We start from the raw sequence: 17,384 nt of genomic DNA, 5'->3' as shown, positions 1-17,384 counted from the left end.
CCTCACACCTTTAATCCTTTTTCCTTTTCCAATATATGAACAAAAATGCAGAGTCAAGCAGATAGCAATCTCAGAAGCTACAACTAGTTGCAGTTAGAGGTATGTGGTACAATTTTATATCAAATTCAGATAACACCAGTTTTGCATGTAGAATCTACAGAATTAAAAAGAATAATCCAGACACAAAAATAAAAAAGACCCGATATTGATTACTCAAGAGACATAGTCCATGATGTAATGTTTGGTAAGATCCTCACACTTGTTTTCAAATCCCTTCATGCCGTGGCCCGTTTCGTCCGCTCGACTGTCTCTGGCCTTCTGCATGACCCTTGTGCCATCCGTTCCATCATTTGTGGGCGTGCTTTCATCCACTAGGCCCCGAAACTCTGAAACACTCTTCCTTTATCACTCTACCTTGCCTCTTCCTTCCCCATCTTCAGATCACGCCTGAAGACCTTCCTATTTGACCGTGCCTTTTGTCCCCTTCCCCCAGCTCGGCGCTATGCTCCGCCACTGACATGCACTCTGGGATGCTACCCTGTATGAGGGGCGCTATATAAATGAAAATTATTGTTATTGGTGTTGGTTGGAAGGAATTGTACTGTTCCAAAAGTCATAGAGTTACACAGTTATTCGGGGGGGAAGGGGGGGCTTAGTAAGACTCATCAGAGCCCCAATGAGCCCTAGTCACCAGCCGCCTTAATCATACTTGTGACTCCCTAAATATTGGACGTCAAGATTTGATAAAGCAAGAAAGCAAATTTCACGCCTAGTACAACAAACACAACAAACGTACTGCCACTTTTGAACTGCGTTTTAAATAGAGAAAAATGTCAAAATCATCGAACTGAGAAATTTCTGACACAAATCTGAAGATCAAGTTAGGTAACTTGACAAGAACCCCAGTCTGGAAAAGAAAATTGGAGCTTTATGAGTTTGTATGTATTTTGTAAGCATACTAAGAAGACTATTACCACACCAGCAGTATTTAAAGCAAATGTAAATAAGTTACATCAAGTCTTGTACTACAGAAATTTTTCATATCAATTGCACAACAGTTACCATCTGCTACTCTTCAAATAACAAAAACAAACATTTACTTTACATCCGTGTCTTCTGTATTGCAAGTAAAATGCACTGATCATCCTCAGTTTTATTTTTTAGTGATTTCACACACTAGATGCTCCTATTTATAATATATCCTTTAAGGAATACAGTTGTAAGAGTTGTAAATGGACCCAGTGCAGGAGGAACATGAATGCTTTTACTTATTTTTTTAAATTTCCTCATTACAGAATCCAGCAGCACAAGTTTTTTGACATTTGTCTTGTGTCTACAATTGTAAAGCAACAGGGAAATACATTTCAAATGGACTGAAATTACTCCTGGCCCTCTTGATCCAGCATGTAATTTCCCGAAGAATAGCAATTTGAATTCGACTACAAAAACTTTCCACAAGTTTCCAAAAGAAAAATGAGAATAAAGAGAACTATTGGATGGCTATCAAGGTAATTTAAATTAGATTATATTGAATGACTAAAAAATGTGTGGAGAAAATAGTACTGTATTTAAAGGAAGGTGGAACGCAATTTCCTTAAAATAAATCACAATTTCAGTTTAGCAGTTTCAAGTGTTCTATAGTTATTCTGCATTTTTTTCTGTTAATTTGTCACATAATGAATGGTACAGAATTGAGTAAAAGCAAGGAAGCACAAATATTGTCCTGAGTTTGTGATCAATTAATTGTGTTGGATCCGACCTGCCAAAAATATCTTAAGATGGTTCTGCACTATTGCAGTAGAAAGGAGAGATGGAACAAATGATTCAAATATCTACTTGGTTCTGCCCCCTCTTCCATTATCCAGGGAAGCTGGGGACAATGATACCAATCCAATTTCTGCCTTTGCTGAGACCATAGATGGTTATTTACAATTGCAATATTGATACATTTAAACTATTTTACTTATGAGTTATTACATTGGATAGCAAGTGTATAAAAGGTTACTCCATTTTAATTGAGATACTTCTAGATATTTTATTCTTGCTTTACAACTCAGATTCAGCCCTTTTCATTTGAGAACAAACTGTCATTGAGAATCAAACTTTGCCAAAGGCAGTTTATCGTCTGAGGGATCTTTTGACCGAGATTATCATAAAATAAAAAGATTTAGATTTTTGTGCCAAATTGAGATTACATTTTAGCACATTCAATATCTCAATCTATCTTTTATCACATTTTTTCCAATGAGATTCCAATGAAATTATTTTGGATAATTACATAATTGGTAGCTGCTTCCAGGAACTGAATTATACTTTAAACAATGAGATCATGCTGATTCGACTGACTTTTACATCTACATTTGCCCCAATCAGATTCAAGCTATTTTATATTGCAGAGCTTCTTCAACTGGAAGTGTCATTGTCATCAACTTGGTAAAACAGAAACCAAGTTAAGAGAAAGTATATTAAAAACAATATTTTTAATCTGTGATAAGTTAGAAGGAGAAGAAAGCACAAGTTTAAGCATATGAAGGAGATACTGGAGTAAACCAGGAAGTATTTCTTTACACACACCTGGAATGGGTTCAAAAGATTGGTTCAGATGAAGAAAGCCCTTTGCCCATAAGACCTTATCCTTCCAGAATACACGCCCGCCATCCTCCTGTCACAGAATCAAGCTGTGTTTTTATTTAAAAAAGGGTCCCAGTGTCCTGGCCTCAATCATCCTTACTGGCAACCCGAGGAAATTGCTAGAGGGTTTTAAAAATACGAGAGGGCTTTTTTTTTGTAAGTGTTACCCCTGAAGTTGGAGAGCATTTCAGTGTGAATGCTGAGGAAAAGGCTGTTTCAAGAAGAGGGAAAACACAGATTACTAATAAATCTGACCAATTGAAGGCTTTTAAAATCTCTATATCATAGGCTGCATTACTATATGGTGAAGGTGAATTGACCAGATGAATTTTAATGCAACTTTCATTTATAGAGCACCTTTCACACAGCATAGCATCTGAGAGTGCTGCAATGAATAATAATCATTGAACAGAAAAAACATTTCAATTAGTTATTTCCTAAACTCTGGGGGAAAGCCTATTGTCACAAACAAACAAAAAAAACATCAGGAGCAAATTCTGCGATGGCACATGATTTGAAACCTCTTGCAAGCATATTATTCAGGAAACTGCTTAAAATGTTTATTTTTATGGAAGTAGTTGTCACAGCCTGCTAGGAGATGCCTCAAACTTGTTGAAGGCTGTCAATCAAAGTATTAAAGGTTGAGAAGGAAGCACTGGATGGCACAAATAATGTCTCACTTTTTGCCATCAGACTACTCGTTAATATGTGGAGCTTAACTTCAACCACCAGTATTAACTATTTCATGTATCACTGTAATTACTTTTCCAGTTAATTCTCTGCCGAGTTGGATGATAACAATTAATTTATGAGAATAACAAAAGAAGCTCGAAACATTGCATGATCTGCATGGATCATTTTATTTATATTTTATTATATAAAAAAAAACCTGCAACAAAGTTATAGAGTTATTGTGTATAAATGTAACCAACAGTATACACAAATGGTCGTCAAAGTTAGGTCATTTTGTCATTTATTGTGGAGTCCTGTAGCTCAGTGGTTAGAGCACTCGCTTTGCAAGTGAGAGACCTGAATTCAATTCCAGGCAGAGGGCGAAACCTCGGGCAAGTTTCCTTACTCCACACAGAGCCTAATAATAATCCCTCCAAAACCAAAAACAGTAATAAATTGGTCATTTTCAATCTACGACTGTTTGTGGGACATTGCTGTGCGCAATTGGCTGCCGCGTTCGCCCACAAATATACAGTCAATTCACTTTACAGTGTGTTCTGTGAAGCGCTTTGGGACGTCCTCCCGACGTGAAAAGCGCTATATCAAATGCAAGGATTATTATTATTATTATTATTATGTTCCGAACTCTCCTGAGATTTTTCTTTGGAATCTGCATTTTCTTAAATCTAAATAAGCAATTACATTATTTTTAACTGCTGCATTCTGTCAGGTTACCATCTCCATCTGTTCACCAGAAACTTGCAGTAAATGAAAAAAAACGACACTGATAAAAAAACCTCTAAATTTGTAAATAAAACCTGTGATGTGCCTTTATGGGAACCACATATATAGAAAATTTAAATCTCTCAAGTTCCAAAATACTGTTTTCAAGTTTCAAATAATGAAATACCGCTGCATTAACCCAAATTATCTACAGCATAAACCTGTCTGATCCAAAGATAAATGCACTGCTGACAGGTGGAGTGAACAGTCTATTTTAAGGGTCATCCCATTGTTTGTGTCAGTTAGAATTGAGCTGCTGATAGGCATGGGATTGAGATTCAGAAGGATCTATCAAGTGTTTGTCTATAAATGAATCAACTGTATTATCATTTATTAAATGTCAATTTCAGTCAGGGACATTACTTTTCTCTTGGGATTTACTCCTAAATGTCATGGATCAACGGAAATAAAAACAAAATAGCACTACCGCAAACATTAATATGAAGCCTATAATCATCGAATTGACCTGCCATTTCCTTAAACGTATCATGTAAACTCCCCTCACAAAAAACAAAAGTGAATTTAATGATTATGTTTCTGGTCAATGTCTTCTGCATTCACATACACTTTTATTAAAACTATCTGCTACACATTTGTCGACCAGCTCAGCATTTTGTATTATCCAGCTGGCAGTGATTTTTTTCCTTCCGGCATTAAGAAAGCACCAGATTAGCTGTCAAACTAGACCAAGGATGCATTTGGACTATACTTAATATTATAGATATTACTGTAATAAATATATCAACAGTATATTTTATATCGATGGATCTTCCAATGCATCAAATATCTGCAATGGCAGATCTCTGTGAGACTACAAAATGTTAACTGCTTCACACCAGTACGAACATCTGCCCACAGCTCTCCCCCCATGACAAGTTCATGATTTCACAGAATCACTTCCTATAGGTGAGGTGGTTACAGAGCATCTCTTATTAGATGTTTTGTACATAGCAGCACTGATTAGGCTACAAGCAAATGTTTCGAGCTAAGGTTGGTTCCATGCCACTGGGTTCTTAATGCAGGGACAACACTTTTGGGTTAAAAACAGAAGTAAAAATTAACTAGAACCATTGGAACAGTTGTCTACAGATTTTTGCCATCAAAAGTAGAAAGAGTTTTGCCCACAACCACATCCTTAAAAAAGGTACAGCAAGGACATATCCTCTCCACCCCTCTTGATTCCAACCCCCAGCTCGGGTGCAAACCCTCAACTGTCCAGCGACTTGGGATATTCTCGCGACATGATATTCTTGCAGCACTACAAATCTTTCTGACAGATAATTTCAACCCTCAGTTACCATTCAAGAAATTAGACTGCAGAAATGACACATATTTGCTTTGATTTGACATCGCAATGAGGAACTGCACTTATCTGAATGGCACATTAACCTAAATGTTTTAATCAGTATGAAACTGTGCAACTTGGTAACAAAAAACCAAAAGAAACAGGAATTCATGACTCATCCTTTACATACAAGCATGGGGCAAGAGTGTGAACAACTAAAAAGCCGATCAAATACATCTTATAGTTGCTTATCACAATTGAGAAATCCTTAAAGACGACCATAATAGATATTTCATAAAAACAGTCTTACATCACTTTGGTGGTGGAACCAAATATAAAACCATAGAAATTTACAGCACAGAAGATTTGGTCAATATTTTGTGTAATTGCAAAGGAAACTTTAATTATCTTTGTAAATCTGATTGAATTGAACATTGAAGTGCATACTTACGTCAAAGGAAGGCAAAAATAACTTTCATAATAATAGGGGCTGTGGCAAGTTATGGTATTGTAAAGAACTTACATGAAAATTTTGCCCATAATATATAGTCAATTCACTTTACAATATACTCTATGAAGCGTTTTGAGATGTCTGCATGACGAGATAAGGCACTAAATGCAAGGATTATTATTTTTGTTATTAATAAATTAGGTCACAACACCACAAGCATTCTATTAAATACAATAGAAACACCCTTACCATTTCTAAAAGCAGACCTGAGGTGTCTGGGATCAGCATAATTATTTTCTATTTAATACATTTTCAATACATTTTAGTTTTAATTAGTACATTTCAGTTAGAGATTCTCTGCCTTAGTATAATGGGTAGAGTCTTCTACTTTTGGAAAAGGTAAAAATTTTCATTTGTTCAGGGAAGAGACATTTTTCTCATTGACCTAATTTATATATAAAGGTGATCTAATTTTCCTACGTTATTGAAATGTCCTTATAGCATACAACTCCAGATTTCATCAAGTTAGATCTTATATCTGTGATAATAGAAAACCTAATTAATAATTAATTATTTCATTGGCATATTTCTGTTGATACAGTGAAAATCCAAAATAAATTCCGTAGACACATGACTTTTTTTAAGTTTAAATGAAAATGTGTAAAATAGTATAATAAATAATCCTTACATTTGCTACAGCATCCGTCACATCAGAAGCGTATCTCAAAATACTTCACAGGATTAACTGGAATGTAAAGCGACTGTATTTTGTTGGTGAACATGGCAGCCAATTGCTGGAGCACAGCAATGCCCCATAAATAATCAGGAGGTGGATAATCAATTTATGTTTTTTAATGCAGGAAAAATTCAGGGTTCAAAGGAACAAAAAATTATGCAATTTAAAGCAATGGTGGATTTCAAATGCATCTTTAGAATTAGATGTATGTTTGGAATCAGATATCAAACGTAACATCCATTTGAACAAATGAAAATGCTGAAAAGGAACAAAAGTTGTTCTGGAGCATTTGGAATCTATAGTACACATTATATTATCCATATCTTCTTCCCACTGCATTAATTCACTCACCAAAGAACAAATGTATTCTCTTCCCATTTGTGACTATATTAATTGAGAATTCAGTTTATTTGAATTTTGCTTAAAAATCTTGTTCAACACATATTGAAGGCAGGAAGAGAGATAGCAAGGTAAAAGCTTATTTATTCAGAATAATCTAAATGTAGCTTCTGCCAGAATTTATAGTGACAGAGTTCACAACTAAGCACAATATGACAAAGAATAGCAAAGCTTTCTCTCTTGCCTTTACAGTGAAATGCAACCCAAAATACATTATATTTTTTTACCTATACTTCACAGTGGCAAGAACTAAATGCAAATAAAACTTGCTCTGTATTGTGTGTTTCATGTAAAGAATATTTCAAATTGCTCGACACCTAAAGTGGCAGACATTAAGCAGGAAAATAAGATTCAAAGATGCTGAAGGAATAATTTTTTCAGAGCTTTAAGGCAGGAACTGAGGTAGCAAAGGAAAGCTGTTTGAGAAGAGATACTGTGACCAAACATCAATAAGAGGCTAAGAAATACCCCAAGCAAAAGGGAGAATCACCTGCCAGGCGCCTTCAGAGCCACTTCAAGACTTGTATTGGTGGAGGTGTAAAAGCAGGACCTTTACTTCTCTCTCAATTGATGCACGATTTAGTAGGAAAAAAAGTTTACACTCTCAAAAAAAGGAACAAAGAAAATTCTCTCAAATTACTTATCTTGGAGAAACAACTTCCAACGCTGAAAAGATCCCTATAGTGCATAAGAATATTCTCTACACTGCAGTTTGTTTTAAACTCACGCACTTCAATCTCCAAGGCATTCAAGCCTTCTAATGAAAACGGACTCCTTGCTGTCATCAAAGTTTTTTGAACAACTGGCAATTGAAACTGTAATAAAAACACATAGGGGCAAGCAACAAAGAGAAGAAAGTTATGGCTCATCAAGGACTTGATGTCTGACAGGTGGTCTGTCAGAATAGTAGTGGTCCTGGAGTCAAGGGTGAATCAGAAAGGTATAACTGATTGTCATCTGTGTACATACAGAAGTGGGCCCCATGTCTGCGGATGCTGTCACCAACGGGGAGCATATAAAATGAAAGGTAGAGGACACAAAGTCTAATACAGTACGTGCAAGCTCAGTTACAACAACAACAACTTGGATTTATATAGTGCCCTCCACGCCGGACGGCGTCTCAGGTACAGGGCACTTCTGAATTAACTCAAAGAGAACTTGAAGTAAACCTATTCTGTTCAGCACACCTCTTAAAATAAATGAAAAATATTTCATTTTCATTTTCAAAACCTATTTCAGAAACGAGGCCAGATAATCTGAGAGATACTTTGTGTTGAAAATACAAAACATCTTGATGCAAATCAGCTTCACTCTTAAGTAGATGCTCACCGATCAATATAATATGAATATTCTCCCAGTAGGCAGATCCAACTTTTAATTACAGAAGTGGAACTGACTTCTATCTTTGAGACCTGTGCAGGTACTGTTAAGTAATTCTAGTATCTCCAGAGCAGTGTTAAATATTCACTGACATAGAAGCTGCAGGGCTCACACTGGCAAATAGCAAATCTACACTTCTTTTAACACCCAAAGAAAGATAGTTAATTAAGATAGAAGCAAAGAGGAAGGAATAATCACCACGGGTTGAAATAACATTTTGAAGTACATCCTCCAGAGAGGACATAATTTTTGACTTTGTTCTTATCTACCACTGAGACTTAAAGGTGGTAACTTTTAAGGTATGTATTTTACATATGAAATACTTGCTCCTTGATATGATATTGTTTTTCCTGGTCATCAGAATTTGAAGAGCTTTTCTCTAAAGGCCAGGCATTTTCACAGATATGTTTTGCTGATAACAGCTGAGATCCCTGTAAAGTGTCAGCTATACACAATCAATTTAAACATAGTTTGAGCTGTTTCCAAAACAATTAAGGATTGTCTATTTTTTTCATCCCAATTTATGTCACAAGATGACATAAATTGGAATGAAATGCAAATACATGTCTAGAATGGGATCCAATTTGCAAGTTGTTTGAAAATGGGTAAATGTGTACAGAAGGAATTACAGGTTCTCTTAGTTATGCAATCAACTAATAATTTTCTCATTGGTTTCTAATTACATATTAAATATATCAGCAATTCTCTCTGTACACATGCATTTTCACAACTTGCAAATTAGGCCCCAATAGCAAAATACAGCTGGAAGCAATCTGACATTACAGCAGACAAATAGACCACAATTTGACCCTCATGATTGCTTCATTTCAAACAAGACTACAAAATGTGTGCGGGGGTGCCAATTCCATAACTTAATGCATGCTCCATCACGCCTGGTTCAGTAGTCAATGGTTAAAGGTGTTTTCTTGCCAGCAGTATTCTCGGCTAGGTTTAAAGGTGTAACGCTGCAATTGAACATTATTTTATTCAGCACTATTTTCAGAAAACTGTAATTCACTACATCCCCAATACAACAACAACAAAATTACATTTGTAAAGCGCCTTTCACATCAGGAATACGTCCCAAGGCGCTGGACAGTCAGAGTTTCAGACCCGAGCTGGGGGTTGGGATTGGGGAGGGTTGAGGTCAGGGCGGCAAGCAGGGTGATCGAAAGCAGTCAAAGAGGAGGGTCTTGAAGGAGTCCTGTAGCTCAGTGGTTAAGAGTATACACTTTGTAAGCGAGAGACCTGGATTTCCAGCAGAGTGAAACCTTGGGCAAGTTTCCTTACTCCACATGTCTCATAATAATCCCTCAAGAAAATAAAACAATAATAAATTGGTCACTTCAATCCACGACTGTTTGTGGGACACTGCTGTGCACAATTGGTTGCCGCATTTCGCCCATATACAGTCAATTCACTTTACAGTCTATTCTGTGAAGCGCTTTGAGACGTCTAGAATATGTGAAAAGCGCTATATCAAATGCGATTATTATTATTATTATTGTTGAAGGAGGCAAGTGAGGGGGGCGAGGCGGAGGGACTGCAGGATGGAGTTCCAGAAGGTGGGGAGTGGCAGAGGGCCTGCGTGCCAATGGTGGGGCTGGGAATGTGAAGCAGGCCAGAGCTCTGCTCTGAGCAGAGAGAGCAAGCAGGATGGTAGGGGTTTAAGAAGTCGGAGAGGTAGGGGGGAGCAAAACCATAATAATAATAATAATCCTTGCATTTGATATAGCGCTTTTCACGTCGGGAGGACGTCCCAAAGCGCTTCACAGAACACACTGTAAAGTGAATTGACTGTATATTTGTGGGCGAACGCGGCAGCCAATTGCGCACAGCAATGTCCCACAAACAGTCGTAGATTGAAAATGACCCAATTTTTTTTTTATTATTGTTTTTTGGTTTTTTTGGAGGGATTATTATTATCTTGTTGATACTCGTCAACCATGGAAGGTTTTGAAGGTGAGGATCAGGATCTTGAATAGTATCCGCTGTTCGATGGGAAGCCAGTGGAGTAAGGATGGGGGTGATAGGGTCACGGAGCCTGGTGCAAGAGAGGACATGGACTGCAGAGTTCTGGATGATCTGCAGCCTATGGAGGAAGGAGTTGGGGAGGCCGGCAAGCAAGGAACTTGCATAGTCGAGCCCTGATGTAATGAATGCATGTATGGGGGTTTTGCCGGCCTGCGGTGTGAGACAGTGGCGAAGCCGGGTAATGTTGAGGAGGTGGGGGAAGGCAGAGCGGGTCATGGCACGGAAGTGGGGAAGAAAGGCTACAAACAAGCCCCCAAGGTTCCGGACTAGCTTAGCAAAGTGGAGTGTGCATCCGTGAACAGTGTTGCTGTCAGTGTCTGAGATGAGGAGGCGCTGATGGGAGCCAATCAGGAGAGCCTCGGTCTTGTTGCTGTTCAACTGAAGAAAAGTCTCATCCGGACTTGATGTGTGACATTAACTGTTATGGGCCCTTGCTCTGCACAAAAATGTGTTTGTTTCTTAAAAATAGGCAGTAACTCGGGAATATAAAGCTCTTTGAGATATTCACTTGATAAGGCACAATACAAATGCAAGTTTTTTTGTTCAACAAAGATGTGTCCTCCTGACCTATTCATTATAACTGAGAGCTAACACAGAGTGGAAATGATGGTGACCATAACCGACAGGAAAGTGACAAATAATCAGATTTAGTGGAGTCCTGTAGCTCAGTGGTTAGAGCACTCGCTTTGCAAGTGAGAGACCTGAGTTCAATTCCAGGCAGGGCGAAACCTTGGGCAAGTTTCCTTACTCCACACGCCTAATAATAATCCCTCCAAAAAACCAAAAACAATAATTAAATTGGTCATTTTCAATCTACGACTGTTTGTGGGACATTGCTGTGCGCAATTGGCTGCCGCGTTCGCCCACAAATATACAGTCAATTCACTTTACAGTGTGTTCTGTGAAGCGCTTTGGGACGTCCTCCTGACGTGAAAAGCGCTATATCAAATGCAAGGATTATTATTATTATTATTATTATTCCATTTGCTTGAATTTTTATATTTCACAATTGTGTCAGAAGACTTTGAAATGGGAGTTTATGGATCAGTAACCAGATATAATAACCATATATACCTTTTATATACTTTTTCACCAAAGTGGAAAGGATTATGTCAGAGACGTTGTAAGCGAACACGTTTGAGGAAATAGTGTGAAAACTTTTCCTTTACAATTTTTCCTTACAGCAAATTTTAATCATAATAATATTTATCTTTTAAGAGCTGTTCTTTTTCTGAGCATTCTTTGATGATTAGAGAGGACAACTGTGAAGCTGCAGCAATCACTGGCCAATCTACTTCATCATTCTGTTCAGCAGATACGATTTGATCGGTGTATCAAAATGGGCAGAGATGTGGTTGAGTCTATCTGGATCTCTCAGCGCTGATAACGTTCACATTTGGGGTTTATCTTTAGAGGCCACAAAGCACATTTTCAGCAAGGCTAATACACACAGCCAACCTCAGGCTGATGAATACTAACAATATGATCATTTACAATAAAGCATAATTTCAATGCCATCCACAATAGCAGATGGTGAAGATTTTTCAACATTAATAAATGAGGAATTCCTCAACAGAAAGATCGATTAACCCGATTCACCCGATAATTTCACAAAATCAGGTCTGCCAAATATATATTTAGCCATGGGATGCTTCAAGCATTGTGCGTAAGTTGTCTCATGCAGTAATAAGCCAGGCTTTTTTTTTATTAGTGGGTTCCTTCCTCCAGGAATGGCAGCGTATAAACACACTTTATAGCCAAGCCCCCAGCAATAGTAGTGATCTTCATGCTAGTCTTTTCCATGGCTCTGCTGCTTGACTTCAATCAGCAACTCTTTTATTGTATTTATCACATCAGCCTGCACACAAATACCATGGATTCAATCACCCTGCTTCAGGATATGGAGTCACACTGCTGGAATAACAATAAGCCTCACTCGTACTCTGTTGGATACTCATGAAAGCTTTCTTTCACACTAGTTCACTCTTGCGGACGAATGCATGCAAAAATCTGTTGGTATGATTGATAAGTGATAGCTCGGCCACACATGACAGAACTAGAATGGGAGTGAAAATTACTAAATAAAAGATGAAAATAGGGATGGGATTTCAAATTGATAAAATAATCTGTAATTTTGACGGTTGAAATGAAGCTCACGATAAAAACGCATTCAGATGAATGTAAATTCAGCTAAATGTGGCAAGAAATTAAATCTTTGAATTTAAATATTGTGTCTAAACTCAAATAATTTTGAAATCAAATCTCTTCACCTTGCTTTGAATAACATTTGTTTGCTGATTGAACACTAACGTGCCACTGCTGTCTGTCTTTCCAAGTTTCACAATATAAATATTGAAATCGGCTTCAAGGTAGAATTTATTTGGGTTGAGATGGAGTGAAATAACAAAGTCCTTCACAGACATTAGTATAGATTTAAAAGTCGCAACTTTGAAAGCTTGTTTGTTAGTCATTATTAAACAGAAATTTGAAAGAGAATCTTTGTATTTGATATGACACTTTATCACGTCAAAATGTCTCAAAGAGATTTATAAGATTTAAAGTATGGTGACTGTATTTGTAGGTGAATGTAGCAGTCAATTTATGCACAAATATTCATGAAGTGATTGACCACTTTTTTCTGTGGGATTGTTGACTCCCTTCTCTTTTCGAATAGTGACAGATGGGACCATGGTTTTATGCCTCATCCAAAGGTCGTCATCTCCAACAATGCAACACTTCCCCCAGTACTTCATTGGAAAGTCAACTATGAAGTCAAGGTGCAAGGAGATTAGAAGGTAGTCAGAACTGCAATATCATATTTTTTTAGAAAAGCATTCACATTAACCAAGGGTTGAAATTACAAAAGATTGCTGTTACAATATCAAGAAATGGGATCTGGTATTTTTGCTGTCTAATATTTACAAAAAATAAAGATGTGTCTATTAACAGAGATGAAGAGGCTGCAGGGAAGCAGACGCCCACAGAGCTAATCACATTTTGGATGTATTTTGGCAGCACTGAACCATGTTAAACTAAGTTATTGTAATGCAGTGGCGACTTCAGTGATGGTTAGAGTCTAACAGAACTTTTACATTCGAGTTAGAACCATATTTCCCAAATCAGCACCGAAATGCTGGGATGAAGGTTCAAAAGCACTTTGGCCAGCTCACTATAGCCTCAGAAACTAGATTAAAGGCAATATGATTTTATCTAAATCAGAAAGGGATGAGGGCCCTTCTTTGCAGCTGTAGAATACTGAAGATAATGAGTAAGGAATTGGTGGGATACTGATTAACTTAAGACCTCCATAACTGCGGGAGTTGTAATTTAAGACTAAAATTTTAAAAAAAGCCATATATGCTGGCATTATCAAAGTTGGTATTGGCAAGATTTTACAGCATGGTAGGTAGCACTGTTACTTCAAAGAGCACAAAGTCCTTAAGGAAAAAAAGAATGGATTTAGAAGTAATTGGTCATGCCTTGCAAATCTAAAACATTTTTAGGAGACAATTAAATTAACAGTGAGTAAAATTTATTTGTATATTCAGAAGATGGTGAAGGCTCACACATATGCAATCATGCAACTAATGCAATGTGTACTGAAGTCTCGTTATAATGTTTTTGAGGTCTATAAAATTCAAATCATATTGATTCAGAAGAAGGATCTTGCACCCATTTGCTCTCATCCTTTCAGAACACCCACACACCTATCATACAGCTCAATTGAATTGTAAAAAGCGATTCAATTTAATTGAATTCAAAAAAGCTCTCTAATTCCCTACTGAATTTGCTTGCGCAATCTGTCTCCTGAGTCTCCCTGCGCAGTCGATTCCACCACTCCTCTGTGTAAAACCATCAAATCTGAATGGTCTGTTCACCTTTCTTCTTCTGAGGTTGAGTTTATATCCAGATAATGATGGATGGAGCTCCATCTGGGGTTAGTGAACAATAGAGGTTTACTACAGTGCAAGGTCCTTTAAAGTATTCAAACAGGACACAAAATAAGCTCTTCCCAGTAACAGTTTAACATTACTTGCTTGTGTGCTCACGTAATCTGTCAGAAATAGTAAGAAAGCATTTTTATGATCACCCAGGTGTCCAACACCGGCAGAAACCCATCACCATGCTTAAGGGTATTCAATGCATTCCACCTAGACACGGAAATTTCAGATATTTATTAGAATTATTACGCACAAGAGCCAAGGCTTAGGGACACCAGAGTGTGTGTTGGGGTACTGCTAGAGTCTAACCAGCTAAATTCTCACAGCTTACCATTGAAAGCACTGTTGGTAAGCTTTCCTGCTGCTTGTCCAGTTAGGCTTTGGCTTGCAGGGTTAACAGGACCTGAATGGGAAGAATCCCTGCCCTCCAGTGACTGGTCTGCCTTCCAAGTCCTGCCAATGAGCCAGGCTGGTTGGATGTTATCAGAAGTTCTCTGGAATACTGTGGACTCACCTACCTCAGGAAGTGGGTTACAAAGACCGCCACAGAGGCTCGATTCTGGCAATGTGTGGTCAAACATGTCACCCTGGACCCAGTTCAGATCCAAGGAGATTCCACTTACCTCCCATCCAAGGAGGAAAGCCACTAGTTGGTTATTTGACATCTCAACAAGCACAGGTTTGAGCCCTCACGAGGTGGGTGTCATGCAACACAGCCCAGCATGAAATGAGAGCATTGCCACCATCTCCCTGCCCACAGCTTGGATACACATCCCTTCCCATTGAGTGATGGTTACACCAGCTGGAGGTGCAGAGCTTGAATGGCAGCTGGTTGCCTCTCTACAAGCTAATCAGGGTGCTCAGCGACAGGTTAGTGTAGGTTGGAGCCCTCCCTCCCTGCAGTCACCTTCCGCAATTTCCCATAAACCCACCTCACTGCTTGATCCTGGACTTTGCAAATTTGCTGAATCCGTTATATCCCCAGGAGCTTGGATCCATAAAGGAGAAAAGCAATGTTTCAATGAGATCTGAATGAATTAATTGGACTGGCAAAGAATTGAATGATGGGTGAAAAAGATTAGCCTGTGATGATTAGCTGTTTACTGAAACTATCCAATCAATGTGATGCTGTTACCACCAAGGCTAATTAAGTATTGGGACGGATGCCACGGGTATTTGATTATAAACAGACAGGTTGCTTAATCATCATCATTAACACTGTATCGACAATACTATTTACAAGTTTAGGCATCTAACCTTGAGATTGATGCATTGGAGTTGGTTTGGACAAAAACAAGCATGAATCCCAAATTTGCATCGCCTATGAAAATAATCTCCAAAATTATCCAAATCTTTAAATTCAAATCTTTTAAGTTTTTTTTGCTGACACACTCCATATAACTGAGATGAGGATTACCCTCAGATAAACCTGGAGAATTAGAATACTTGTCTGTGTTTTTTAAAGCTCAAATTCATCAATTGTAAAACAAAACTCCCTTCTCATAAACAAATAAATCAATCAATCAAGTATTCCACTAAGTGCTGCAAATGTATTATCTCTTCCATCAACTCCTGTGTCCTAATGCTAAGACTGCTACCATAACTCCCCAAAGCTGCTGTCATACACTCCTCCAAAAATTGCTTCCAGGCATGAATATACCAATTGCACTGCACTTGATCAAACATTGTGAACATTACCATTACTACAGTGACTTGAAAATTTACAACAAGATGTAAACAAACATCACAGAGGCTCTCCCTTCAAATTGATTTAACCTACCATTCATCTACCATGAATGCAAAATCATGCTGTGGAGGAAAGGGTGGATTGAAAGGTGCTAGATTATGTCATATAATACTGAAATGTCTCAAAGTGCTTCACAGTAACTGTTGTCGAATGTAGTGGCTATTTCTGTACGTAAATTTGCCAGCCAATTTGCACACAGCAAAGTCTTACAAACAACCATAAGTCAGCCATAAGGTGAACAATCAGGAGACAAGGAGAAACTCCCTTCTGTTCTCAATTACCGTCATGGGACTGGTAACATCCACCTGACCAAAGCTTGTTGGGACTTTAGTTTACCGTTTGATACAACACCTCCAACAATGCAGCACTCCACTCCCCCGTTACTGCAACAAAATGCCTTCACTGCACACTCACATCCTCTTGTTGCTTCAACCCAAAACCTTCCAATGCAGAGGTGAGAATTCCATCAACCTGAGTCAAGCTGAAACACTGAGAATCATATTTCAATCACTGAATTACTTCTGATTTGGATTAGATACATTATTAATCGAGTGTGTTGTGTTTTTTGTGTAAGAAATATCACTATATACCTTTGTTAATAAAGATTTTCACTGGAGAATACAGCAGAATTAATTTATGGTCCCTTAGTATAATCTGGAATAAATGGAATTTTAATGTATCATAAACTAAAATGATCAGTTTCTGTCAAAAGTCCTGCGAGGCTTACAACCAAATAGGTTCAAGTTTGTATCAAGTGCAAAAGCCAATCCACTATGTTCTGTTCTCTTGGGAATGAGGTTCAACAGTTCCCTACCAGACCACGAGGTAATTAAAGAGCTCCAGCTTGGAGATCAAGGTCAGAATGCTTTGGGGGAGAGAACCATCAAACACCCAGCAAAAAGAATAAATAGAGCGAGTTTATAATTTCTTCTATAAATATTCAGGCAGTAGATCTATTTCTTCTTGTAAATGTGAATTATGTTACTTTCTATGAAATACAGTAATTGTTACAATGTGACCATTATTACAGAATGTTTGCTATATTTCTTTTCAAATATAATCGGCCAATGATTAATTTTAGACTGCAATGCACAAGGACAAGTCACATCTATAAAACCTTTGAATATTTAAAAAGGAAATGGTTTAAAAACTCAATAGATTGAAAACAACAGAACAAATGCAAGTTATGAAGTATTCGGTGCATTAGAAACATTACTAATGAAACTTCATTTACACGACAATGAAGTTTTGTTATGGTGATACTAGACTGTTATGTCAGATATAACCTAAAAACATTGTGGCAAATCATTCTGCATTTATACTAT

The 17,384-nt window shown here is 37.7% G+C and overlaps 1 protein-coding gene across 1 annotated transcript in view; it reads right to left on the bottom strand.

Annotated features, from left to right (window-relative positions):
* The window catches only part of tbc1d22a (TBC1 domain family, member 22a), a 237,953-nt gene that overhangs the window by 44,850 nt on the left and 175,719 nt on the right, over nt 1-17,384 (bottom strand). The window lies entirely within an intron of this gene.

This window comes from Callorhinchus milii, unplaced genomic scaffold, assembly GCF_018977255.1.
Source record: "Callorhinchus milii isolate IMCB2004 unplaced genomic scaffold, IMCB_Cmil_1.0 Scaffold5, whole genome shotgun sequence".
Taxonomy (NCBI): Eukaryota; Metazoa; Chordata; class Chondrichthyes; order Chimaeriformes; family Callorhinchidae; genus Callorhinchus; species Callorhinchus milii.
This window is presented reverse-complemented; position numbering and strand designations above follow the sequence as displayed.